Source organism: Dermacentor silvarum, chromosome 6 (genome assembly GCF_013339745.2).
Source record: "Dermacentor silvarum isolate Dsil-2018 chromosome 6, BIME_Dsil_1.4, whole genome shotgun sequence".
NCBI classification, from domain to species: domain Eukaryota; kingdom Metazoa; phylum Arthropoda; class Arachnida; order Ixodida; family Ixodidae; genus Dermacentor; species Dermacentor silvarum.
The window spans coordinates 158,494,085-158,521,185 of NC_051159.1; the positions used below are offsets into that span (position 1 = coordinate 158,494,085).

The 27,101-nt window shown below is 44.6% G+C and overlaps 1 protein-coding gene across 1 annotated transcript in view; it reads left to right on the forward strand.

Moving 5' to 3' along the window:
* LOC119456294 (uncharacterized) overlaps window positions 1-27,101 on the forward strand; it is a 74,347-nt gene that overhangs the window by 23,296 nt on the left and 23,950 nt on the right. The gene's annotated exons all lie outside the window — the stretch shown is intronic.

Consider the following 27,101-nt stretch of genomic DNA (forward strand, 5'->3'; position numbering starts at 1 on the left):
TGTGAGCGGAACCTGCCAGTAGCCTCGAACTAGATCTATAGTGTCGAAATGAATCTGGCGCTACTAACCTTCTCGATGCGCTCTTCGATGTTTGGTATAGGATAAATTTGATCTTTAGTGATCGCGTTTAGCCTGCGGTAATCTACGCAAGGACGCGGATCCTTGCCCGGCACCTCAACTAGGATCAATGGCGAGGTGTAATCGCTCTCGCAAGACTCAATCACACCTAAAATCAGCATTTTTTTTTTCACTTCCGCATCCATTTTCTCACGTTGGCGTGGTGACACTTCATAAGCCTTTGAAGGTACCGGCTCCGAAGAAGTGAGCTCGATGTCGTGCGTGAATTGGTATGCTTTTACCGTTACTGCGTCTAGGTTGGCCTGTATCCTCTTGACTAATTTTACTCTTTCTCTCTTCAAATTGAGAGAAATCCTAGACCTCACTAACCTATGGTCACTGCACTTTACCCGACCTAACACTTCTAGACCCTGCACTATGTTGGGATTAGCAGAGAGTATGAAATATATTTCATTTCTTGTTTCTCCGTTAAGGCTTTTCCAGGTCTACTTCCTGTATCTACGCCTCCTGAAGAAGGTATTCATTATTCGGAGCCTATTCTTTTCCGCGAATTCTACCAACATCTCTCCACTAGTGTTCCTAGAATCGATACAGTAGTTGCCAATTGCTTGCTCACCAGCCTGATTTTCCCCTACTTTTCTATTGAAGTCACCCATGACTACATTATACAGAGTTTTCACCTTTCTCATCGCTAATTCAACATCTTCATAAAATTATTTTATTTCTTCATCATCGTGACTGGCGGTTGGGGTTACCTTCATTCTATATACCTCCTATTCAGCGTTATTACGACGACTGCTACCCTCTCATTAATGTTTTAGAATTCATAAATCTTGACCGCTATGTCCTTGTGAAACATTTAGGAATTGGGTTAGGCTATTAATCTTGTTCGGTGGCGTGGAGCAGAGGTAGAACACCGGGCTTCTAAACTGAAGGTCGTAAGTTCGAATCCTATCTGGAAGACCTCTGTAGCAGAGGACGTGGCCATTAGTCAGTACTGTATAAGCCTCACCAGTTCTTCTAACCTCACTGAGGCCAATATTATCCCAGGCAATGCCTGATAATTCCTCAAATAGCCCTGCTAAGCTAGCCTCACTTGAGAGGGTGCGGGTGTAACGTTGCCAGGTTCAGTTTGCCGTGGCGGCCTGTCCGGACCCAGAGATTCTTAGCACCCGCGTCGCATGTTTGACCACCGCCTTGATCAGGTGCTCCGCAGCCGCTGGGGACTGAGGGCCATGGGTTAATTGCAGGAGTCGTGAGGGAGGTAGGGGCTGAATACTGCACCAGGGAGGCCAATTCCTGTTCTGGTTAGGGAGGGATTTTGTTGAAGCTTAGTGGGCCTTCCTAATTTTGTTGCACCTGGACTATTATAGCCCCACTAAGCTCCCTACAATTCTTTCGTCGGTGTTAAGCGCCACTCCAAGCCTGAAAATGTAGTGGACTGGAGAATGATTCGAACTTAGGACCTTCAGTTTAGAGGCCCGGTGTTCTACCTCTGCTCTACGCCACCGAACAAGATTAATATCCTAACCCAATTCCTATTTTTTTTTTTGTCCGGTAACGCCATCTGTACCGCTTCCTAAATATCACGGAACGACTGGCACCATATTACCTATGCCCATGTAGAAGTGCTATACCTATACCTATTTGCCTATATACCTTAAAGGTATAGGTATATTTACATATACGTTCACTTTAAGGTATATGTATATTTACTAATACTTTAAAGATTGACTGTTCCTTCACTAAAGCAATCGCAACAAAGTGCCCAGGAAATAAAACGAACAAATCCCACGAATAATCTAGCCTAGCTAACATCATGGAAATACAGCGCAGGAAATTACGAGGCAGGCACAAGAAGGAACTGAACGACACAACTGCTCTGATTATCAACTGTTTACGTTGTTTTTCCACCATTAATTCATACAAGATTGATCAGCTTGCGGTCTTAATTCTGAAAGCTTGTCTAAATGTTTGCTTTCCCATCAACCTCTACATTTTGTTCACTTCACCTAAATTTCCCTATATTCGATGCTGTTTCAGGATCAGATGCATCAGTAAGAATCTAAGACTGGGCGTGTTGGTTGAGCATATTCTGAATAGCAATGTGCGAAGACGACGATGATCAAAGTGGGAGAAAACACATACACACACGGGCGCCTCGCTCTTCAGAAGGTGCATTAGCGTAGCCAGGGCGCGCTTCCTGGAAACGCCCATGTTACAACAACAAATGGTTCCACGAAACTTTTACTCCGGGATGAAGACTGCGCTTCTTGCGGGAGCTTCGAGAAAAAAAATACTGAGAGTTCAGCTATCACCTTGAGCGAGCAACCTGCCTTCACGTGCTCTCCCGTATCGCAGGCGCCCTGTGATCCCGCCGGCCGATCTGTTCACAGTGGAAGCGGAGCAAGGCCTTTCGAGGGAACTTCGCTCTATGCGCAAGGCGGTGGCAATCACCGGGTGCTCATTACACGTGCTCAATGTCAATGGATCTGTATAGGTTAGCTGCCCTAATTGACTGACTATACGTCTTACAGGCCTGGCGCCAACAATTTGCGCTGAACTACGCCTCACTCGTAGTCAGGCGGCCTCGAGTGTAACAGCCTGGCGCAGTTCTTCAATAGGATTTCTTCAGTCGCGCGTGCTTCGCCGAAGTCTAAAAGCGTGCCATACAAGTTTATCATGGCAAATATATCTCAGTATAATCGCCCAGCCCTCAGACTGCATTCTGAAGTTTGTTCGCAAACAAAACTCTTCATAGGAAGGCCACCTATAACTAATCTGGTTAAAAAATAAAGTATATAAACCTACCATGTCGACGCACTTGTTGCTACCATCACACACACAAAACAAACAATGTTTAGTCTGAATTGCCAAGCAGTGACAGCAAAACATCTAGCTCTGTTTCGCACATGGACTCGATCTGTCCGTTGCACTGCAAATCGGATTAAACAGGCCCAGCGGTGCACTAAGAGTATATTGCCTTGCGGAAGTCGAGCTTTGTACTCCTATGCATCCCACCCATTCGAACGACGGCATTAGCACTTTTGCCCGGACCTGTGGTTGACCCAAGAAAAAAAACCATGGATGGCCCGAACTGGGCCTCCCGCTGGTCGAGAAGATGACTCACTGGCTGAGTGTATAAAGCCTAACAATGGCAACAGCGGTATCGAGCGACAACCGGTTTACTGCATGCCATCTGTCACAGGCGTTGTTACAAAATATTTCTTCTAGAATGGCCATCCAGGCTGTAATCGACTTCTCGTTAGGCCTAGGCCTCACAAAGTATATCTCAAACATTAGCTTCTCCTTTCTCACACATCACTTCATTTTATAGCCACTACCTCCATACGCAAGAATAAAGAGGGTGGGATCACACTCTATCTCTTCTTGATGTTATTAAGACATATCTTCTCTATAACTTCTGCTTATGTGTTTAGCTTGCTTTCGCTAATACACAGAACAGTATAAATATTTTTTTTTCTTTTTTATTCAAAGAAACAAATAGCATCAGCGAGTTACCGGTTGCCATAAATTAATACAGTGGCAGCGAGGACATAAATGCAAGTCGGAGCCTGCTATACGAGTGAAACTATGACCGCAAAATAGCTAGTTCCTTGTTTCTCTACAGTTCTGCTTAGTGGTGACATGCGGGGAAAAGAAGCACGTCAAAATACTTGTACTCTCTAGGGATGCCGCACGATCTGACCACTTGCTTTCACATGCGTGTGCCTTTTACCCAAGAACAAGTGCTTGATGTCAAGGGTTCGCCGAATAATCTATAACCAGCATGCGCGAGCACCGCACATGGCCGAACACCCACTCAAACACGCGTCGACGTGCTTGCACAAAACTAAACAAATTAACCAATGTCCTCTACTATATACACTGAATCCTGCCACGTGCCATCAAGGCCTCATTGAGTGCCTACCACCGATAGCTAAGTCCCAGCGCAAAAGTCTATCAGCGCTTCCTGGTGCGTGAGCTCGCGGTCGCCACGCGATATATTCCGGCTCCCAGCCGGTTTCGCTGTCGACATGAAAAGTGGGCCACTGGGGCACAGGAACGTCTATTCCAGCGCTGCGTGGCAGAGAATGGTTGTTGCATCATCGACGCGTCACTTTGTCAACATTGCCGCGATGAAGCCTCGGGAGCAACGTGTGGATGGCACTTCTCGGTATTTATTCTAAATATAAATTCTGTAAGTGTTTTTTTTTTCAACCTATTGTCTCAGGTTTAGGATAGGAGTAGGATGGAAATTTAGGCCAATGAAAGTCAATCGTAATGCAACTGAAAGTCAGCGAGAATACAGTGTAAAAACGCCTCGTTCGTTCACCAACTAATTCATCGTGGCAAACAAAAACAGCTTTTTTTTTTATCTCGCTTTTTAGCAAAAGCCGTTGTCGATGTCAGGACAAGTTCTGAGATGGGACTGTGAGGGCACCGAGCCACGTCTCTACCTTTACAAAGCTTTCAATCTGAGGCGGCGTTCATATAACTCATCATAATCGTGCTGGCACCTTGAATTCCCGAGTCTGATACCGGTGTTCGTGTAAGCTAGCAACTCCGTTAAGCCAGTGGAAGGACAAGTCGAGCAAACACCCTGTAGAAATTTGTTATTGTGGTGTTTTGAAAAAAATAACATAGATGAATTACCCCTACCTGCTACAGTCGTTTAACTCATTGCATTCACTCAGGAAATTTTAAATACTGGACTTTTATGTCCTAAAAATATACGATGTGGTTATGAGGCCCGCCGTAGTGAATTAATTTCGGCCACCTGGGGTTCTTTATTGTGCACTTAATGCACAGTACACAGGCGTTTTTCATTTCTCCGCCATAGAAATGTGGCCTCCATGGCCGCGATTTGATCCCACGCCTCGGGCTTAAGCGGAACGCCATAGTCACTACGCCACCACGGCAGATACTCAGGGAAGTCGATTTATGTCACGGGCAGGAGAGAGATAATAGTTTTTTTTTTTTTTTTTTGCGCTGTGACCTCCAGGATTGCACCAGCGTGGCACGACCCTGGCGGGTTCTTACGCGCATGCTGTCCGTCTATATACCAGTACTCTGGACGGCGCTGTTGGCTTATTCGCTAGAATCGCGTTAACTTTAACGAAAAAGGAGACTGGTCAGGATGTTTTATCTAGAGCTACTATACTATATGTCCCTGTTTCAGCAAACGTGGGCGAAAGTTCATCATCTAGCGCACCAAGCCCACAGTGTGGAGTCGGAAAGTTCGCACTTCGTGCTCAATGGAGACGCGTTCACCGCATCGCTACCGAAGCGGCAGCCCGTTTGCTTTACCCAGGACATTCAACCACGCTGGCAACAAACTGTATGCATATGAGTGACCTGCTCGATTTGCTTACAACAAATGACGGACCCGCCACCTGATTCGAGTAGCATAGAGTAAGCTCGAGTAGACCGTAATGTATCGAGCAGTAGCACCCTGACGCACGATGCTCGTGGTGCGAACTGCGTTATTTATTTCTTCAGAAAACATTTACGTGGGAGGTATTGCTTTCGTGTTATCGTTTCATTTATTATCACCCTGAAGACCCGAAGTCCTTACACGAGAGCACACATTACTGTTCATGTACTAAGCAGTTAACTTACAGCAACAGAAACTTGCGCACCGGAATGATTTACCTAACCGTGACCCCGGAATTTGCCTGGCTATAATTTCATCATCGGCCGGTGATGTATTTACTGGCAACCGAGTTGTAAAAAGACCGGTTGCGATAACGAGAACCCCGGCATCCACTCATAAGTGCACTCATAAGTGGACTTAATGAACTGCCACCGCTCGTTCTTTTATTCGAGCAACGACAATCAAGCGGAAGCCGTGGATCGACATTACATTTTTTTTAATCGTCGGAAGATAAGCGTGCACTCGAATTCACTCGCGATTTGATGGCATCATCCATTTGATACATCATACTATCCGCTAGAAGCTCGGACAGTCGTTCCGCCCAGCGGCCGGTCTATTCTGCCCGTTTTAAAAGCAGGAAAGTGCTTTCCCAAGTACGCCTCACAGGACAAAACGATATATAGCAGATTACACTGGAGTCGCGTACCGTCGGGATTTCTAGGCGGCAGGAAGGGCAGTATGGCACGCACCCTTTAAGACCGCACTGTTTGCGTAACAGTATGTGGAAGTGACGTTCTCGCTCTTATTCGATGATGATGATTATGATGACTATGATGATGATATTAACGACAGTGGCACCTACCCACTCAGGAAGATTGGCCAAAAATGGGGCGGATTTAAAAAAAGACGTTATGGGTATCAATTTATAGATGTCTAGTTTTGATAAATAAGTGAAAGCGAATAGAATATAGAGATACTTTCTTTAACTGTCATTCTGACAGAAAACAAAAAAAAATCTGAAACTGAAGTTTGAGATCTGTCATCTTGTTCTTTCTTTTCTCTTTCCTTCCCTTCTTCCTTTCTGTTCCCTCCTTCCTGAAGAGCAGACAGGCATTGTCCTCCTTCCGGAGGAAGTTGCCAACCTGTTCCTTGCTTTCTTTTTCTATCTTTCAAGCGAATGTGTGTTTTCAAACCAAATAATAATATTCAACTGTTCGCGCCCTTTCTGCCAATTCATATGGGGGTTCAAGTCGCATTAACACATGCAGATCCCGCCACCCAAATCTGCATTAAGCTAAGGATTTCCTTCAATTCATATGTAATTCGTATCTATATTAACGTCAATATTAGAATTGTTTTGCCAATATCAGCGCCCACATTGTTCAGGCATTTAGACTCAGCACGTAGTGCAGAGGCCACCGCTGTATCCCGCTTCTTGCAAGGGTGCGTACGTTTGAATTTACAAAAATGATGACGACACCATAGTGAAGACGACAACAGCTGACGAAAATGATCGCTTTAATTTATTGGTCAAAATTATTGATTACTCAATTTACTCACTTACCACATATCTAAAATCTGCCCGACTCTCTTAACCAATCCCCTGAAAGAGTTTGCGTCAATGACTTTCAAGCATCGTCATCATACGACAACAATATCAGTGAGGACAACCATGATAGCAAAATAACGGCACGATGGCAAATGCATCATGCACCAGGGATCGAATCCAGATCAACGATAATTCAAGTAGCCTTTTCAGACCATTTCTTTCAAGGAAGCGCGATAATAAACATGGTGTCAATGTCAGCAACAGACACCACGAAGCGTTAATTAGATAACTATTGATAGCCGTCGCTGAAGATTTTGATATTGTTGCGGTTTAATTAGGTAAATATGAGCAACTAATATCCCACCGGTCTTTTTGCTTGATTTTTTAAAGAAAAAAATGGCAAAGTGTTGTAGAAAATTGTGAAGGACAAAGCGAACGCCTGAATGTCCCTGGTTCTTCAGTGAGAGAAAACTCATGTCGAAGTCAATTTCCTGTGGCACATAATGTATACAGAAGAGCGGGAAAGGCCCATACGAAAATGCAATGGAGAGAAATGGAGTTAAAAAGATTTAGAAATGGAGTTGTCACTCACTTTTTGTACACATTTTCTATTAACATTTGCATATTGCTGCACTTAATTGAATAGATTTAATGCGAATGTGGGTGTTCTGCAAGTGCACGTGCAGTTTGTGCGTTTGTATGGTCAGTGCGCATAACAAAGTCATCATCCAGAAGTTGGAGTAGCATCTCTGGAGTAGCTAATATTCCAGCTTCTCAGTAATGTCTCATCTCTCTCTCTTCAGCTACACATTTTGTCTTACACGTACCCCTATTCACCATATTGAAATACTGAAATTTAAAATGCACTTTTCACCGAACTGCCGCTACAGTTCAATCGATGATAGATTTTCACATTGGCCGAAGCTGGTATTCAATATATAGAACTTGGCAAAGAACAGTACCGCGCTTTCATACATCCAAAATGGGCCCCTTAATATGCATTTCGCTGTACATCTAAGCTGGTTCCACGACCAATAATCGTATTTGTCCGCGATGAGGAAAGTGATTTTAAGAACACCTCTGAGGATTTATTTCCTTGTACACGGCTTCACAAAATCCGCAGCAGTGACGTCGTCCCAGTTTTCTGGCATGCATAAACTTTCCAGCTGTTTCTGCAGGTGAATGTAAGATCAGACGCGCTGCAGCACATTCAATGCATCTATTATGCCCCTCAGCAAGCAACAATTCAGAGATAACAGCTTCAGGAACCGGCTTTTGTCTCTTTTTCGCTGTCCCCCGTATCACCTTAAACCAGAACTGGCCGCCACTATGCGGTTTTACCCGCGATACCATTTGTACCGAAATGATTTCTGTTTTTCTAAATATCGACCGGGCATTGTCCAGCGCGTGCAGGCATGCTAGTAGCAGGAATAAGAAGTTGCAATCAAATCAGTGTGCTGGCCCCTTGAAGTCTCATTACAGATTTTCTTTTTGGCTTTACTTTGATCCATTAGGAGCGTAAGAAATGACGGTGGAGACCACAGATCATGTCTAGTTGCGTGTTTCACCTACAACTACCGGCAATATCATCCCCAAGATCATGCAGAACTGCATCACTTCTAGCGTCTCGACCAAGTGTCACAAAGTTGCGAAGTGTATGACAAAAACAAAATTACGGCAAAACCGTTTTCATGACCTGTTGCGCAATTCTGAGCGCCACAAGTCAGCCGTAGAATCTCGACACTTGCTCTGCGTCCATGCAATTCTGCGTCCCGCGAATCCCATTACGCGGGAAGCCAGGACTTTCTAGAGGCGCTTCGGACGACACCTGTTGAATCGCGGTCCTCTAAGCTCGACACTTTCGAATTAACTTGCAAGGTGTTCTAGAAAGGTTAAGCAGCCTCGCTATATACAGAGGTAGCTGTTGCGGGCTTACTGCCCTAGTCGTTTTAAATTCCACCGCTGGCGCCCGTGTTTGCAGGCGTTCATCACAGGAATCCCAAAGTTATTTGCGAGAAGTTTACAAAAAGAAATGTGCAGTGATTTGAGTGGATTCGAACTCCGGTACCCCAGAATAGCAGTTGGAGAGTTTTACCCCTAATACTATTCGTCTTTCTTTCTCTTTCATTCTATTGATTACAGTAACATGGATAAGTAGCAGCACCTGATTAGAAAAATAGTTACGTCAATGATGGACAGAGTAACACAATAAAACAATCACCAAATGTGCATACTTCAGAATGGTGGGCACTATGGCAGTCAAGTACGCAGAAGGCGCTCCTTCATTAATACTGTTCATACTTCGAGCGGAAATAACTTGTTTTGGGATATTCTCATTTGAGCTCTAAAGAAATGCTTCGTCATCAATTCTCATACTGCGCGATACCTGCTGCCAAGCTCTAGTGCAAGTGTACCGTTCGACGTATTTCTTTTTCGCATGAGAATACAACCGCAACGCCAAACCAATCGTTCCTTCAAGGTTGAATTTCACTCAAATGGCTGTACACCTAGGCCATGATATTTATGATTAAGGATACATTCGACCGGACTGGTACGTCAACTTAGTTAGGTACTTATCCTTACCACAGTGCTATAGCACGATGTGCATTTTGATCAAATTACGTCTCATCGACTCCGCCGATGTCATAGCAGAGAAAGATATTGTGCCTGGAGAGCCCGCTCCCGCCGCTAGCTGCATGCTGTGATTGCCTGACACCACAAATTTCCTAACTTCATCACCCCACCTAGTTTTCTGCCATCCTCGACTGCGCTTCCCTTATCTTGGTATCCATTCTGTAACTCTAATGGTCAACCGGTTATCCATCCTACGCATTACATGGCTTGCCCAGTTCCTTTTTTTTTCTCTTACTGTCAATTAGAATATCGGCTATCCCCGTTTTCTCTCTGCTCCACACCGCTCTCTTCCTGTCTCTTAACATTAGGCCTAACATGTCTCGTTCCATCGATCTTTGTGCGGTCCTTAAGTTGTTCTCGAGCTTCTTTGTTGACCTACAAGTTTCTGCCACATATGTTAGCACCGGTAGAACGCAATGATTGTACACTTTTATTTTCAGTGACAGTGAATGGTAAGCTCCCAGTGGCAACTACATATGCATCTGCAAATACCCCTAATGGGTATGTGCGAAAAAAAAATTTGGATCATCGTCATCATCATCACCATATTGCGCCAGTTATCACGTCACTGCTTCGTATTACGTGCGAAACTGCAATTCTATTAATATCCGCGTACTTAATTCAGAAACCATATACTCACTATTGCGGCTGGTGACAGCTGCAGTTAGAAAATAGTTGTGCGTCTTAAGACCTGTGTTGTGTACCGCATTCAGGATGGCCCACTCACGGCATCAAATTCACTAATTCAGGCAGTGGCCCTCTCAGCATTTCCGACCAGAGCAGAGTAAGCTGGTCGCGCGAGGCCTGCACACGAAGTTTTCTTTTTTTTTATCCTTTTCTTTCACTGTCTCGGCGCGCACGTGAGCCCAGGGAGGCGTGAACGCAGATCACATGTCGCGTTTCTTCGGCCCGTATTGTCTGACAGCGGAGCGGTGTCAGTAACCGCCTATAGTACATAGCGATCGGGCAAACAGCCTTGCTTGCTGAAGAGAAAAAATGCAGTCACTGCATTCCGAGACATAATCTAGTTCTCTCTTTCAAGGCACGTGTTATTTTCACAATAGCGAATTATCAACAGAGACCGGAAGATCCATGCGTTGTTGTTTTGTAATCCTTGCTTCTATGATGCATCGAGTTCTTTTAGCCAATGTCTAAAGAACAATAAAATGCGAATCAAGTGCATTTCTCTCGCTAGTACAAAACCATAAATTTTCTCATTTTTCCGGGCAGTAGAGCCTCGGCAACACTGCGGAAGAGCGATGAGGTCAACGATGCACTCGTTATTCTATGCGCGACTGTCACTCTTTATCAAACAAAAACTTGCCCGATAGAATCCAAGTTACCTGGTGAATTCGTTATCCCTCCTTTTGTGTAGAAAGATTGATTTGATTGAATGTATGGAGTTTAAACGGCCCAAAGCAGCACACGATCGGGTTCAGAAAAATGCCGTACTTGAGGGCATCGGATTAATTTGAAACAGCTGAAGCTCTCTTTAGCATGCCCCAAATGCTCGGTGCCCGGGCGCCTTTTCGTGGTCAGGAATCGAACCCACGACATTGCGCTCCGCATCACAACGCGGTTCAGCCACTGAGCCGCTGGGGCGGATAGATGTTGCAAGAGCTTATAGTGAAGCATTACTTAGGCTGGCAAAGGTCAGTGCACGCCTGGGAAAAAGGGGACAGGTCGCGTGTTCTCAGCAATATATTTCGAAGCCTTTAGCTGAGATGGACGAAACATTTTGCCCATTTTCGCAATACAGATATCCCTTTCTGTGCCATCGAAATATTTGTATTTCAAGCTAGTGACAGCAACACTTAGCAATTTGCGACAGCAGCAGTTAGTTTCCGTGGTTGCCCGCCGTGGTTGCTTAGTGGCTATGGTGTTGGGCTGCTAAGCACGAGGTCGCGGGATCGAATCCCGGCCACTGGATCGAATGCCGGCCGCATTTCGATGGGGGCGAAATGCTAAAACAGCCGTGTACATTGATTTAGGTGCACGTTAAAGTGCACCTAAATCCGAATTATTCCTGCGACCCCCACTACGGCGTGCCTTCCAATCAGATCGTGATTTTGCACGTAATACCCCATAATTTAATTTTAATTTGAACACTTAGTTTATAGTGACTTACTTTTTTGGCAACTGCTGCCTTTAAGGCTGATGACTGGGTGATGTTCGCAAGATACGCAATCACCGAGTGCATGGGCACACTTTGTCTAAATTTAACGCTTCCATTGCGATTCGGCATCGCGCCTGAGGAATAAGCCATTTGGCAGCATAAAAATTCATGTGCTTGCCTTTTATTACTTGTAATGAGTAAACCGAGTAGTATACAGTCACAATATTGTTTCATTTGCTCTTATTAATACACAGTTAAGATACATCTCACGGAAACAAACTCTGCTCCTTAACACGATCCGATGGCTTCAACGACCTTCACGCGGCGCAAATGGAGCGCTACTAGCATTCGAACGGAGCCAATCGCACTGGTAACTATAGGGCAGCAAAAATAATCTATTAAACAAGAATGACCATGTTTCTAAATAAACAGCCAACACTATAGCGAGTATGTGTGCGCAAGTATTAGAAATAAATGTGGGACATTATCCGCACAAAAGAGCATATAGTGCGAGCTGAAACGATCCGCCAAAGTCCTCACTAATTGATTTTGTGAGCATCAAGGTAATTTAACGGAAAGTATACATACAGAGAGACCACTATACTGAGAAAGCCGGTACTAATATGTCGCTGATGAGAGGAGACCGAGACTGGGCTAAATGGAGCTCAATTATTGCATGGTCACTATGCGTTCGGAAATCCATCTCTCCAGACCCTCCCCAAAGGCCTTCCACCCCCCCCCCCCCCCCCCCGCCTTCTCCTGAACGAGGTCTTCTTTAGGTTCACGCACGGCTTTCCCAAGCAAAGGTCACGGTTTCACGGTCAAGGCACCGCACAGAAACGCCTCCATCCATCGTGATACAGCTCCATCGTAGTCGTCGGGCCGTGACGCTCGGCAGAGTAAAGTCCGTGGCGCGCACTCCAAGTCATAAATTGAGGCCCCGCCGCTCGTTGAGTAAATCATCACTGCCGCCACTGCCGAAAAGTAATTGCGTAAGTGCGTCCCCCGCCGTGGTTCGCACCCGCCTCGCGCATGCGCGAGGCGCTGGTGGAGACGTACTGGTCAACGCTGTTACCGCAGTTCGAGGGTTCCTTACGAAGCACGCTGTGACTCGTGCCGACCACTGAATTCCGTCCGCAGCTGGTTTCGTTTATGGGAACCACCAACATCGACGTCTGTACTGTTGTATTCACGTATTGTCTCAGGCGTCGCGTCGCCTTGTCCGACATTTATGATAACCTGTTTGTTCATTTTTGCTATGGTGTTGTCATTTTTTTCTTACTTTTCTTTTACACATGCAGTCACCAGTGGATAATGCAGATGGTAAAGTTATGTATACAGCCGATCGCAAAAACTTTCCGTGCACAAGATTCGCGAAAAGGGTCAAGTTTTTCAGTACTTCTCCGCTCAGCGTGCAACACAGCCCGACCGGTGAAACATTTTCCCGCCAAGCATGCCAGGCTAAGCCCGCATGCTGCAACAACACCACCTGCCGGGAATTCTGGTTAGTAATGCGCCTGTACACGGGGAAGTATTCATAATGCAATAACGTAAGGCCTGCAGACACGGACACAAGAGAAATGGACAACACGAACGCCGTGTTGCCCACTTCTCCTCTCTTGTGTCCGTGTCTGCACGCCTTACGTTTTTGCATTATGAATATTTACCAACTAGCTCAGCTTTCTGTCGTTCTGGGAAGTATCCAGTGTAGTTTTCGATTCTAATGCAGATGCATTGGCGCCGACATAAATTGACTTTTTTCTAAGATCCCGTGCTCGGAAAACTTTTGCGGTTGGGATGAAACGTGTCGTGTAGCAGTGGCACAATTCACGCTTGTGTACCTCAAATATTATTGGTTCAGCTGACCTATGAGTTCGCAGTACTATGAGGGAGTCACGTAATCCCAGACAAATTGTCGTCCAAGCATCGGAAATGCGATGAATGTGCGTATTCGCCGCGACTGTTTTACTTCAACAGACTGAGAACCACGACAGCTGTCAACTGTATCTGAGGGTCACTTCGGGATACGGGGCATCACAGACACGTGATGACGCACAGGACGAGACATCTTTGTTACTCAGGGACATGACGCACGGTGCGAACTGCAGCCGTTTGCCTCGCAGTTCGTAGAAAGCGACAGACACGGCATGCTGACAGAACAATTACCGATTAAACCGTCCTCGCCAGCACAAGCGCCTCGTTGGTATGTCGATAAGTAGTTGTATTTCGCAAGTCCTCTTCAAATTTCTCCATTCAACCCACCCATTGACAATCGACGTTGAAATGCTGTCAAAGGGACCGAAAAGCTATTTTGTTTATTTTGTCCAGAGTTCGCAACACAATGTTCCCGGAGCTATTCGCGCATAGATACTAAAACAGTGTCCGTTGTTCATTGCTTTTGCGTGCTTTTTTTTTTCCTTTCTTCACAGGAGGGACGCCATTGCAGTGTTTTTTCGCACGTGTGCACTCTCCGCTCGTTATGCGCCCCTGCGTGCTATGCACTGTACTGTAAATACCGCCCCTGTGCAGTTACGGGTATGTGCCCCTCAGGGGGCACATACCCGGTAATATTTTCGCACCTGTGTTTGTTTTCGAGAAAATATCGAGTCAGCAAAGTGCTCTGGCGCCATCGATTACATTTCCACGATCAGTCTTTGATGTCTCTGTGCGCAAAAAAAAAGTGCACTCTTGATTTGCCTCTGCACCTACAAATATACATTAACAAGCACTAAGGGTCAGGTGGCTATATAGCTTTTGTCATGGTCATTTATTATATCCAAGACGTGTCTACACTCTGTTTTTCTAATATTTTATTCTTTTTTGGCTCCTGTGTTAATGTGTTAAATGTGTTAGTGTCTTATTGATCTCTACTGTGTAATCGCTCCCCTTCGTGTCATGTCCTACTGGGAACGAACAGCGCGGCCAAGACTAACCACGCAACGAAGGACGCGCTATTGTGTGTATACCACCGCGAAACACCGTACAGAGCAAAGATCCGAAAAAAATGCCTGATGCCGCAGTTCTCCTGCGTGATAAAATGAAGGAAAGTCAAGCTTGTTTTTTTTTTTCTTCCTTTAAGTGAAAATGTAATTCTTAAAGAACACCTTGTTCTTGGGGACTGTTGAGAAATCCGGCCGTGACAACAGAACTTGAGTCTCCCAGCGAGTAATTACCTAAACCAGTTTTCGTAATCAAGTACATTGATGGCTTTAATGCATACAGATGTAAGGGGACTACTTTGTATAACTAAGAGAATAGCGTGCTTTAGTCTATTCCATTTTTTTTTTCATACTAATTGCGTGCAGGCTTGGAAACCTATGATACGTACACACACTGTTATTTGATGCACAAGATTTTTAAGTGTTCTCTATGCCTTCGAAAGTGTGAATCATGCGCTATTTGGGCGGCTACATCGCACATACATGCGATACATGGCGCCAGGCTAACAGCGGAACAATGCACAATGCTTTACAAGTGCGCCAGAAAAATCACGAGATAACCAATAGCTACGTGTCCAATAGTACAGCCTTATCACTGCCGGCTTATGACGCATAGCATCTAATATGCATTTCCCTAGAAGTTTTTCTTATAATGGACACTAAAGAGAAAAATAATTTCTTCTGTATCAGTAAATCACCCTTATACAATATCAAAACCCCACTCTCACCACGATAAGACGCTTGTCAAGCCAGAAAAAGCGCAATAACAAAAGACTGGCGACGCCTCTTTGCGTTCCCGCACCAGCTCGCTCCGACGTCAGGGATTTTGACAGCGTCTTCTAGGGCATAGTTAATCGTTTAGCGGTAAATATAGACTACCGTGTATTCTCAAAGAGCCAAAGATTGAACTTGGCTACCGTGTTTTGGCTACCATGTCCTTGGTGTCATTGTTTGTTTACTTCTAATGATATGATTAATAAATATTGGGCCCATCGGTTCCCTTTCTTCGCGTTCGTATATATATATATATATATATATATATATATATATATATATATATATGGCACAAACGCACACAGTGTGCGTGTATGTTGCACACCAACAGTGACCCCAGGGGGCACATACTCGGTAACACATATCCGCTCATATTGATCCGCCCACGAAAAGGGCGAGGAACGTGCACGGCAAGGTTGGGTAACTCGTTAAAAGACACATTATCGTTATTGAGTCAATTAAGTAAAGGTATAAATGAAGGAACAGCGTAAGCAAGCTGGGCGAAAGACATGGGAGGCAGCGTCGTGCCCGTCCCGTCTATATCATTCGTTTAACTTGGGCTGTTCTGTTCTTAAGGCGTCAGTATGAATCCAACTTACTGTCGCCAGAAGAGAAACACGTTTAGTAATGCATGTGGCAGAGGAGAGACTCTAGACTGTACTTCATGCAGTGAGGCATCGAGCACTTTCCGTAGTGTTACCCAAACTACCATGATGAAAGATAAATTATTATTGAGAACCTACAAAGAAAGGACCTTCTACGTGCGTGCCGGCAGCACCTTGTGTTTTCAGACTAGCAGGTTGAACTTTTTGCCTCTCCTGTAAATAAAATCTCTCTCTCGGGTTCCCAGCTTGACTTGGGGCAACCCAACCCAATTGCAATGCAAGAGTCACTCGATTGCCGGCTTCGATTGCCAGGTTAAACCTGCCTAGAATCCTTTGCGAGAAAACTACAAAGAAAGAGCAGTTATCACTGCCGCGAGGATTCGAACTTACGACCAACAGATAGGCAGTCCAGGATTCTTACTCACAGCGCTTTGGGTTTTTTTTTTCTTTTTTTTTTTAGAACCTGGCAATCTCAAAAAGGTATTTTTGTGTCCGCTGCCAATTGCCGTCTTTGAAGATGTACCGGGAACGTTAGAGCGTTGTTTTATCAGTATTAAAGATGCAATATTGGTTTGGGAAGGGCTGTAAAGTACTTTGATTTAAATCGACATACCGTTCAATTTTTGTTGTGCTTGACGAAGATTGTGTTTCCTTTGATATGTCTTTACTAATGCCTACACAGTTTATGGAAGACGAGAATCAAGGACCGCAATGCTGAGCCTGTTTCTTCGTCAGCACTGTTTAGTAGGATGATTGTTCACGTCAAGGACATCTATGGTCAAACAGAATTTCAACTGGACAGGGGCCCTTATTGTTTAGATGCGTGTCGTTGCCTCCCTTTTAGGGGCAACTATGATCGTTCTCTTTATGGGCAAGTACTTATACAAATCATGCTTTTTAGTTCTTCCTAATGCGACATTTATCGCATTTTGGTTGTGTAGCTTCCATTTATTATAGCATTTGGTATTTATAGCAGGTAACTCCCTGCTATAAATACCATGTTTTTTTTTTCATTTAAAAAAATCTTTCACCATTCTTCCGATGCGGCAAGAGCATAAACAGTGCAGAATACTGATCATCTAGAGCTTTATCGCGCCAACAGCTGCCATGATTTCTCAATGTCTGTGTATTGGATAGCTGTACAATGTTCCTAAGTAGTGATCAGTGCGTAGCTCAAACATAAATTTAACACTAGGAAGAAGCTAAAGGTTTGTTTTAGTAGAGAGCGGTAGCTAAGTCCGCATAGCTAAGAGGAGGAAGAAAGCCTAGTCTTCCACTTCACCACCGGGAGCTGCTATTTACACAAACCAATATACGACTCACACTTCTTTTACTTCTCGAAAGAAGACTGCTCGCCCGTACCTGAAATGTTCCCTCCAACAAACACCGCACGAGACAGCCTAAACATAATGCGCATTATACCGGGTGTTCAAAATTATGCTTTGCGGAATTTTTAAAAATCGCTTGTGGCACGTAACATAATTCTATATCGTTCAGCTGGGTTATTCGATGAGGGGGACACTAGCAACATGAGAAATCGAAACGCATATTCAACTAATTAAAAATCACTAATTAACTTCTTAGTTAATTACTTTACGACACATTGCAATTTACGAATTGTAGCCGGTGAGCTTGTCAGGCGCATCCACTTGGAATGAATTTTCAGAATGACACCAATTTGGAGATTTGCGCCATCAAACTCGCCTTAAAAATGCACTGTTGTTCCACTTACTTTTTTACTAAAATGCTGTTTCATACATTGAAGCACAAAAGTAACTGGAACGCCCATGTATTTCGTGCCACACTTTGCGAAATAATATCTCGAAAATTGTGCCAGCCTGGAAATTCATTTCAAGTGGATGCGTCTTGCAACCTCACAGGCTACAATTCGTAAATTGCATGATGGGTCGTAAAGTAATTAAATAAGAAGTTAATTAGTCAATTTTTGGTATTTGGTAGAATATCTTTCAATTTCTCGTGCTACTAATGCCCGCCTCTTCGAATAACCCAGCTCAATGATATGAAATATGCTACCTGCCACAGGCGATTTTTAAAAATTCCGTAAAGTTTAATTTTGAACACCCTATATTTCGCCAGCTATCACATCCCTGCTTCGCTTTACGTGCAAAACTGATTTTTTTTTCCTCATTTTTAATGTTATGCTTCCTCTCTCACATCTGCCCCAGGAGCTTTGTAAGGAACGTGACATATGTACGTCCGAAACCACCTAAACGGACAAACTAAGTGCTTCAAGGATATGCCCAAGAAGCTGGTTGCTCCTTGGGCATATCCTTGTCATGTTCCTTACGTAGACGTTTCGCCATGAAGATAAAGGCGATCCTAATCTTATTTTTCTGCTAATTTCTGTCTACTCACTTCCAAAAGTAGATTAGTTGTGGACAGAATAGAGCTGTAACAACATCTCTGTCAATATCTATGCAACTGTCATGCTTGCGTGGTACCTGACATTTATGTCAGCCTACGGTGCAACTGGTGCAATCCTGCCTCCTGGTTGATCCTTAGACATAATCTCGCGATAAGTGAGAGGCATTGACCGTGGCCGGCTCAGTTTGTACGTTAACAGTTACAGTTTGTCTTCACCGTGCTGATTGCGCATGTAGGCTAACGTGAAAGAACAATGACAACCCCATTGTTTCATCACGACTGTAATCGCATATTTGATGGCATGTGCACGTCTGCTCTTTTTTTCAAGGTTCCTATCTGAAATCCGCATCACTCCTAAATATCCTCGCCATGTCCAGTTTGTCCATTTGCTTACGGCCTCAGCTTGCGACATCCCTGATTTTTCAGCAATAATCAGGCGAGCTGCGCTCACCTGGTTACTTCGGCGCATTGTTAACAGTAGAATATTTCAAACCAGCCACGGTTTCTCAGTTGCTACGGTCTTTCGAGCAAGAGGTCTCGAGTTCGAGTATCAGCTAGCAGCAGCTCTATTCCGATGTGGGCGTAATGCGCAAACTCTCGCGTTTAGGATTTTTGGTTCACGTTAAGCAATCGCGGGTGGCCACATTTAGTTCAGAGACGTCCACTACGGCGCCGCTTATAGCCACAGCCTTTGGGCCTTTACGCCACATAAATTTTATCAACTGTGTCTAACTAACCATCATGCATTAAGAAAAGATACGAGAGCAACGAGTTCTCGCAGTATCTCAAAAAAAAAAAACTGTGGTTCATGGCAGAGACAGTTCTACCTGGCTTAGGACTAGGAATGACTTGCATTTTTAGCCCTAGGTCACAAATGTATGTCACTACCGGACAAAGCTTGGCGCACATCTTTTGTGCGTTCCAGACAAAGTGCGCCATCGGGACTGTGCAGCTGTGCTGTATATCTCCTGAAGATGCAATTCTGCCGTCCAGCTTTTTAATGTTGACAAATAGGCAACAACAGATAATTTCGTAAGAACAAGAAAGAGAGGGAGAGAGAGAGATCATTTCGTAAGAACATGGGCGCAAGGCAACAAAGTGATCTTCGTTGCGCATATCGCCCACTTGCTTGCATTCCCATGCTCTCGAAGCTGCTCCATGGCGACCCATCGCGATCTTTGTCCTCGAGGCGCCCTCCTTGTGGGAAGACATGTGACCGGGGTCCCTCGCGTAGTGGCCTCAGTTTATCTCTGCTAGCTACTATCCACGCGCATCACGAGAACCATACATGCGCCTCGAGCCTTTATCAGGATAGTGAAACGTTCACCACATCGTTGTCCATTGCGAGATATTCACTTGACTACGAGGGTAACAAAAGGAAACAAAGGTGCGAATGAGGCACGCACTTGTTTCTGATGTAGAATTTAAACGCACCTTTCATTCAGCCATCAATGCGACAAAGCACATTTTTCTGTTGGATCGGTAAAACAGCATCGCGACTCTCGAAGCGAAAAAGCGTACCAATCATAGACTAAAACCGTTATATATGTCATAATTGCTCAGCTATTAGACGCTTACAAAGCACGTTTTTCAGGCTATGCCACTGACCAGTATCCTCACTCGCAATATGTAATAGTCTTTCATCTGTGACATCAACAACTTCCTTGATTCTTCCTGATTTTGCTTCTCTGAAGGGCGTCAAACCAATATGGCGCTAGAAGCTTCGGATATGATCGTTTTAATTCAATAAACTATACAGCCGTCATTCATTGCTCAATGATTCAGTCATTCATTCAGTCAACCAGCCACTTCCTTGAAAATTAATTATCTCACTTTATGGAGGAAAAAGGGGGGCATCTCTATCATACATGTCAGCAGCTACTATTTTAGCTCTCTGATCGCTTTAAGCCAGGGGCCATTTTTTTTTCCCTGAAGCTATACGTTCGCACAGTAGCTACGTCGTATACTTTGAACGACTCCCTTCCTCGGGCGTCTCCACCGCTACCCTCGGGGGGCGATGCGCTAAGAGTCGATCACGGGAACTCCTCATGAGCGGCCGCGTTATCTATCGGGCAACGCATGGGGCTCTGTTGTCAGGCCATGCACGAGCCATCAGCTGGGGAGCCCCCTGCTCCCGCGCTTTCTTCCAAGCGATTGCTAACCGAACGCGTTGCCTGCTTGCCGCGGCTCAGAGTCCTTGTCGCCTTTACTCTCTCTCTCTTTCTCTTTTGTCGTTATTGGTTCCAATCTTCAAACCTTGCCCCGCGCCACTGTTCAAAAGAAAAGCGGTAGCGCCCTCCTCCCTCGTGGAAAAGTACCCGTAGTCCTCATTGACGACTAGTCAACTACCCACCGGACTTTTGTGCTGTGGTAAAACCGAGGGAGTTTGAAGAAGCCCGTTGAATACGCATTACGTATGACAGCGGTGGTGGTTCCTCATAAGTCGATCACCATAGCGATGCTCTCTTTAGAGGCTACTAGAGAGAGTAACGTTATCATAATCATCAGCCCATGCAATTCCACCTAAGGACAATAGCCCAGAGACACCCAATTACCACTGTCCTACGCCAACCAAGTCCGTCATGTACCGACGGATTTCTCAATTTCGTCACTCCGTATTGACGAGTGCAACATCATTTCCTTCCCCTTGGTATTCATTTTGGTCATTCAGATTTCCACATTTAGCGAAATATTTACGGTGTTTGCGGTTGAAGGTAGTTTCCAATGTAAGCAAATACTTCATCGTCGTCTGCTATTATGATATCGAGCGCAGGTTATCTGCTCCACGTACTGCATGGCTTGCCCAAAGCCCGCACAAAACAAATGAAATTAATGAAACTGCTTCCTTTTATTCTCGACTAGAACACCATCTAGTAAAGTCTAACCACCGCTCAGCGTTACACCTATCATATTCATCTCGCTCCTTAGTTAAACTCTCCTTAGCCAACAAATTCAGCTCCGAAGATCAGCATGGAACGGTTGTATGTTCATCTTTTAACAGCGAAGCTGTTTAAGCCGGCCGTTAGTCCGTTCATCATCATCATCATCATCATCATCATCATCATCATCATCATCACTATCATCATCATCATCATCAGCCTTTATTTAAGTCCACTGCAGGACGAAGGCCTCTCCCTGCGATCTCCAATTACCCCTGTCTTGCGCTAACGTATTCCAACTTGCGCCTGCACATTTCCTAACTTCATCATCCCACCTGGTTTTCTGCCGTCCTCGACTGCGCTTCCCTTCTCTTGGTATCCATTCTGTAACCCTAATGGTCCATCGGTTATCCATCCTACGCATTACATGGCCTGCCCAGCTCCATTTCTTCCGCTTAATGTCAACTAGAATATTGGCTATCCCCGTTTGTTAGCCCGTTAGTCCGTTAGTCGTCCACAAAAATGTGGGCCGATCCTGGTGGTAATGCAGAAAGGGTCCAAGCGCAATGGCACATACCCCTGTGAACTAGCGAAGCTGAGCCTGGCTAAGGCTCCCGCCTCCTGAAGAAACCACGAGCCTCTGGTTTCAAATAAATGTTTTGTCCTCCTCCTCTATGGGTAAGCATGATTGGGACTACTTAAGCTTAGTCAGTCATCGATAGCCAATCGACAGTCAATCAATAGCTAATCGATAATCAATCAATAATCAATAAATTCCGAAAATGATGGGGACGACTTGGAAGTGCTTAGCCTAGCCCAAGTACGTAGCCAATACCTTGCGTTAGCCAATCGATAGCTAATCAATAATCAATCAATAATCAAAAATTCCGGAAAATGCTGGTGATGACCTGGTAGTGCTTAGCCTAGCGTAAAAGCCAGGACTAGTTAGGTGCCCATCAGCTCCGCTGCCTCATTAGCATCGCCCCTCCCAACTACGCTATTCTTTTTTTTTCTTTCAAGGGCGTTCATAAGCAACTACACACTATTGGGAAGCGTATACAGAATTTACCAAAGCTATTTTTTATTTCCTTGCATACTTCTTTGTCGCAAACTAGTGTATTCTGTGGCGAGCGTCTTCCGAGTCATTCCAGGAGCTGATTATCAAACGTGTATTGTTATTTATTCGAGAAGCTATTTGTGCTTGCTTTATTTGTCTGTCATATTTATTTTCGAGCCGGCTATTAGCCCTGCCGTTTCAAGTCCTCAGGTACTTGTTTTATCTGTAAATCAGTGGGCCCTTACTCTGCTCTGATGTCCCACTCTAAACACGGCAGCGTATGTTGAGACCGTTCTTTGTACATTTGATACCAATATGGTATCCATGACGACTGCAATGACGACAAAAGTTTCGCTGCCGCAAAACGCGTATACCAAGCTCTGTCATTGCAGCAGTAAAGCGCATGCACTTACGCAGGAGGTTTTCAATTCTCTAATGCAACTATGCACTGTTCTTGCCTTATCTTATATTGGGACGTTGGCGCCTGCTTCGGAAGCATTATTAATTGTTTTCACTAGCGGAAATCGCGGCCGGTGTGCCTTCTGCAGAGGTGTCGACTTTTGCCTCCGACGTCAACGCAAACACCCATATCGCGCATAAATAATTACTGCCTACATAAGTGCGCTATGCTCTAGATACAGAAAAAAAAAGTCTAACAAGCATGATCCACTTCCGCAGCACGTGCATTATTTAGGCTCATGAGTACACTATAACATCATGAACGCAATAACTATAATTGGCATCTTGCAAGGAATAATCACCGCCTTTTTCATCTTCTTTGCGCCCGTCTTTACCATAGTCGGCTTGTTGCATGTGCCACGCACAGTGCGTGACATGACCTTAAAACAAGTTATAAAACTGGCAGGGAGCCCCACATACGCAAGCAAATTTCCTGTGCTCTGTCCAGCTACCGCGCATGCGCGTTCCCCGGTGTATTCCTCATTGCTCACAGGAGCAAACGTTTCGCAAATGAACTTTCTCATACTGCTATCTTTCTTGTGCATGCCGAAGTGGCCATTCCTCCGCTGCTGTAATGAGGATCAGTTTGCTACCACAGATACCAGTAGGGCACCCAGGATCTCTGCTAGGGAGGGGGGTGTTGACAGTTTTTCTTAGTTTGCCGATACCATCTAAACAGCACTAATTCCAATTTCTTCACGGGAAATTGTAAAAAAAAAACAATACGCTTTTTGCGCAAGTTTGCGAGTGTGCAGGCGATTGCGCGTCGTACATATTAGTTGCAATACTCAAAGGTGCAAGGAAAGAAAAGGGATTTTAAAAAAGAGGGGGTTTATTCGGCCTCAGGGGGTGGAGGGGTTACAACCCCCGAAATCAGCCCCCCCCCCCCTCTCCCCACCCCCGGTCGGTGTGCCACTGACAGATACCTCATGAGCAAGCAAGATATAAGAGCAGCGAGCTCGCTTTTTCGTGTAGTCTTTCACGATGCCGCCAACACTGCCACGGCTCGCTATCGGGCTTATAGGACGCGCAATTCCCGCCACAAGCGCCGCTATCTTCCCACATGTCTTATCACGACCATATTCATCCCAACTCGAAAAGTGGCGTAGTACGCAGGACAACACAGAGTGATGACGACATGTAGTTCGCCATTAGAGCTCGCACGTGATACCTGTCAGGTGACTCTCGTAAAGCACCACGCAAACAACGGAGCGCCTCATTTATAGCCGCGCAAATAACTTTATCATTCAGCCTTCATAATCTTTCGGCATTTGGAGCAAAAACCGTGACCAGATAGCAAATTATATCAACGTCCTCTGTAAGTATGATGTAACGGCGCAGTATATACGGAACAATGATAAAGAGTACAAATAATGTTCGCCTATTCTGCGCCGTTTCATTTCGTTTCTACATCAAATAGCCAAGCTTTCTATTCCGCCATCATCCGTAAACGATATTTCAAAGACTTACTTTCTTATATATGCCCGTATAACAGCCGATGATTATGAAAAAGACAATGCCCGGTCTTCATTATTCGCTAATCAAAGGCTAGCTCTTGATGATGATTCATGTTATCAGTGTAATGTTATGGGTTGTGGTTGCTTTCTGCTTCTCGATTTTTTTTACGCCTCCGAACGCTAAAGTTCGCAGATGGCGTATCGCGGAAAAATTGGCGAATTCAATCACTGCTCGGATGTTATGAGTGTTTCCACAAATACCAAAAGCGAACTTTTTACCAATGGATCCCATCGCTATTGATGCAGTTGGTGTAGAAAGGCTTATTGTCAATTTAAAGGTGTCTTCATCGGCCGGCCCAGATTGTATCTCATCAAAAATGATGAAGTGTACACAAGTGTATTCTTCATTGATATTGTCAAAGCTTTTTGAACAGTCATTACAGGTGTCGACACTGCCCTCTGACTGGAAGATAGGGAAGGTGGTCCCTGTGCATAAATCTGGTGATGTACATTCCCCCAATAATTACCGTCCCATATCATTAACATCCATCCCAGTCAAAACCTTAGAGCATATAATATACTCGCATCTCATCGAATTCCTTGAGTCCAATTCCTTCTTCAATATTTATCAGCATGGATTCCGTAAAACAGTTTCGTGCGAAACGCAATTGCTATGTTTTACCAACGACTTATTTATTAACGCGGACCATGACGTTGATACTGATTGCATATATTTAGATTTTGCCAAAGCATTTGACTCCGTCTCACACGACCTACTTATATTCAAGCTTAATCAACTTAACATAGACCCCAGTGTACTTGCATGGATTAAGGAATTTCTCTCTAACCGTAGCCAGTATGTGACAGCTAATGACTTTTGTTCACCTAATTCCCCCGTAACATCCGGTGTTCCGCAAGGGTCCGTTTTGGGCCCTCTACTTTTCTTGATTTATATTAATGATCTTCCTACTTGCCTTTCTTTCTCAACTGTGCGACTGTTTGCAGATGACTGTGTAATTTACCAGAAAATTACTAACCATGCTGATTATATCAATCTGCAACACGATCTAGATAGGGTGTTTGAATGGCGCAATCAATGGCTCATGACACTTAACCCAACTAAATGTAAAAGCATGCGAGTTTCTCGCCACGCTACTACTCATTGTCCGCGTACTTACTCCCTCAATAATATTCCATTACCATCTGTTGACAGTTATAAATACCTTGGTGTTCACATTTCTTCTAACCTTTCGTGGAATACGCATGTTGAATATGTAGCTAACAACGCGAATCGCATGCTCGGCTATCTCCGTCGAAATTTTTTTGATGCCCCATCGTCTCTGAAGCTAACACTTTACAAAACCCTGGTACGTTCTAAGTTAGAGTACGCATGCGCCATATGGGATCCTACTCAGACCACCCTCATTCAAACTCTTGAAGCTATTCAGAATCGCGCAGCACGTTTCATCTTATCGAATTATTCACGTCATTCCAGTGTCACGTCTATGAAGAAAACCCTAAACTTGCCTGACCTTTCGTTGCGTCGAAAGTCATCTCACCTTAATCTTTTTCACAAAATCTATTATTATAACAACGATTTAAAGGACATCCTGTTTCATCCACCTCATTATATTTCTTCAAGGACCGATCATCGCTTCAAGGTTGGTCTACCGTCTTGTCGCACAAAATTGTGTAATGACTCTTTTGTTCCTAGGACAAGCGTCGCATGGAACCACCTTCCCTCCACAATCGCAAGCATAACTGATGATCACGAGTTCAAGATCGCTTTACAAAATGCCTTGTATCATTTTTGTTAGTTGCACATCTTGTCATTTTTTCCCCACTCCTTTCTGTAGTGCCTTCGGGCCCTGAAAGTATTTTCAATAAATAAATAAATAAATAAATGAGTACGAATTCTGCAAGTTCTATGCAGCACACGGAATGGGGAAAAAGCGTTTCAGTTTTTACTGGTCCCATCCTGCCGATTCATCACTGGCCGAATTCTCAAAACCTGTTGCAATATTTCGGCGACGTTATGACAAAGCAGGACTGCCTGGGGGAATACTGATGAAAGGCGAAAATCAAGATTGCAGAGGACAATGTTATGAAAATTACAAACATGATGTTAATGGAACTCTGCGAAATGGTTGAAGATGGGCAGATTTGGTGCGCTTTCATCCATGGAGTCACGGAGTATCGGACATGACCAAGCGGCTCGGCGTTAAAACCTCTCGACTGCAAAAGGTACACGCTTGGCGTGACGATAAAGCATGGCGGAGGAAATGCAGTTACATGACAACAGTCTTATTAACTTCAACCACAGTGTTTTCCGCCGATGAGAAAACAAATATCTGAAACAACCTACTAATCCAAGAAATCTTGGTATTTTGTGGTTCTGAAATAGCGAATTCACAGAGTTTACCGAAAGCGGAACTTTGTGTTCCAAAAACAGTGCACAAGGAGGATACCGGCGCCATCTTCGATTCCTGAAGCAGACACTTGTAATGTCAAGGACTGTAACACCGACGCACCAGGCCGAGTTATTTCCTGTTCCATAAAAACAGAGAACTGCGCGGTAATTGCAAATTCCAGGAGACGACTTTTGTAAACTTTGCAGCGTAGAAAAAGACCCAAGCCTGCGAAATCACCACCACATCTGAGCCCTCACAAGATCACTCGTCAACACCGCGGTTTCGATACTATATAAGTTGAAGATGGGAACTTCGATTTTCAATTGAGACCCCCTCAACAATAAATCATGGAGTTCTAATGTATCACACAGGAGGCGCACC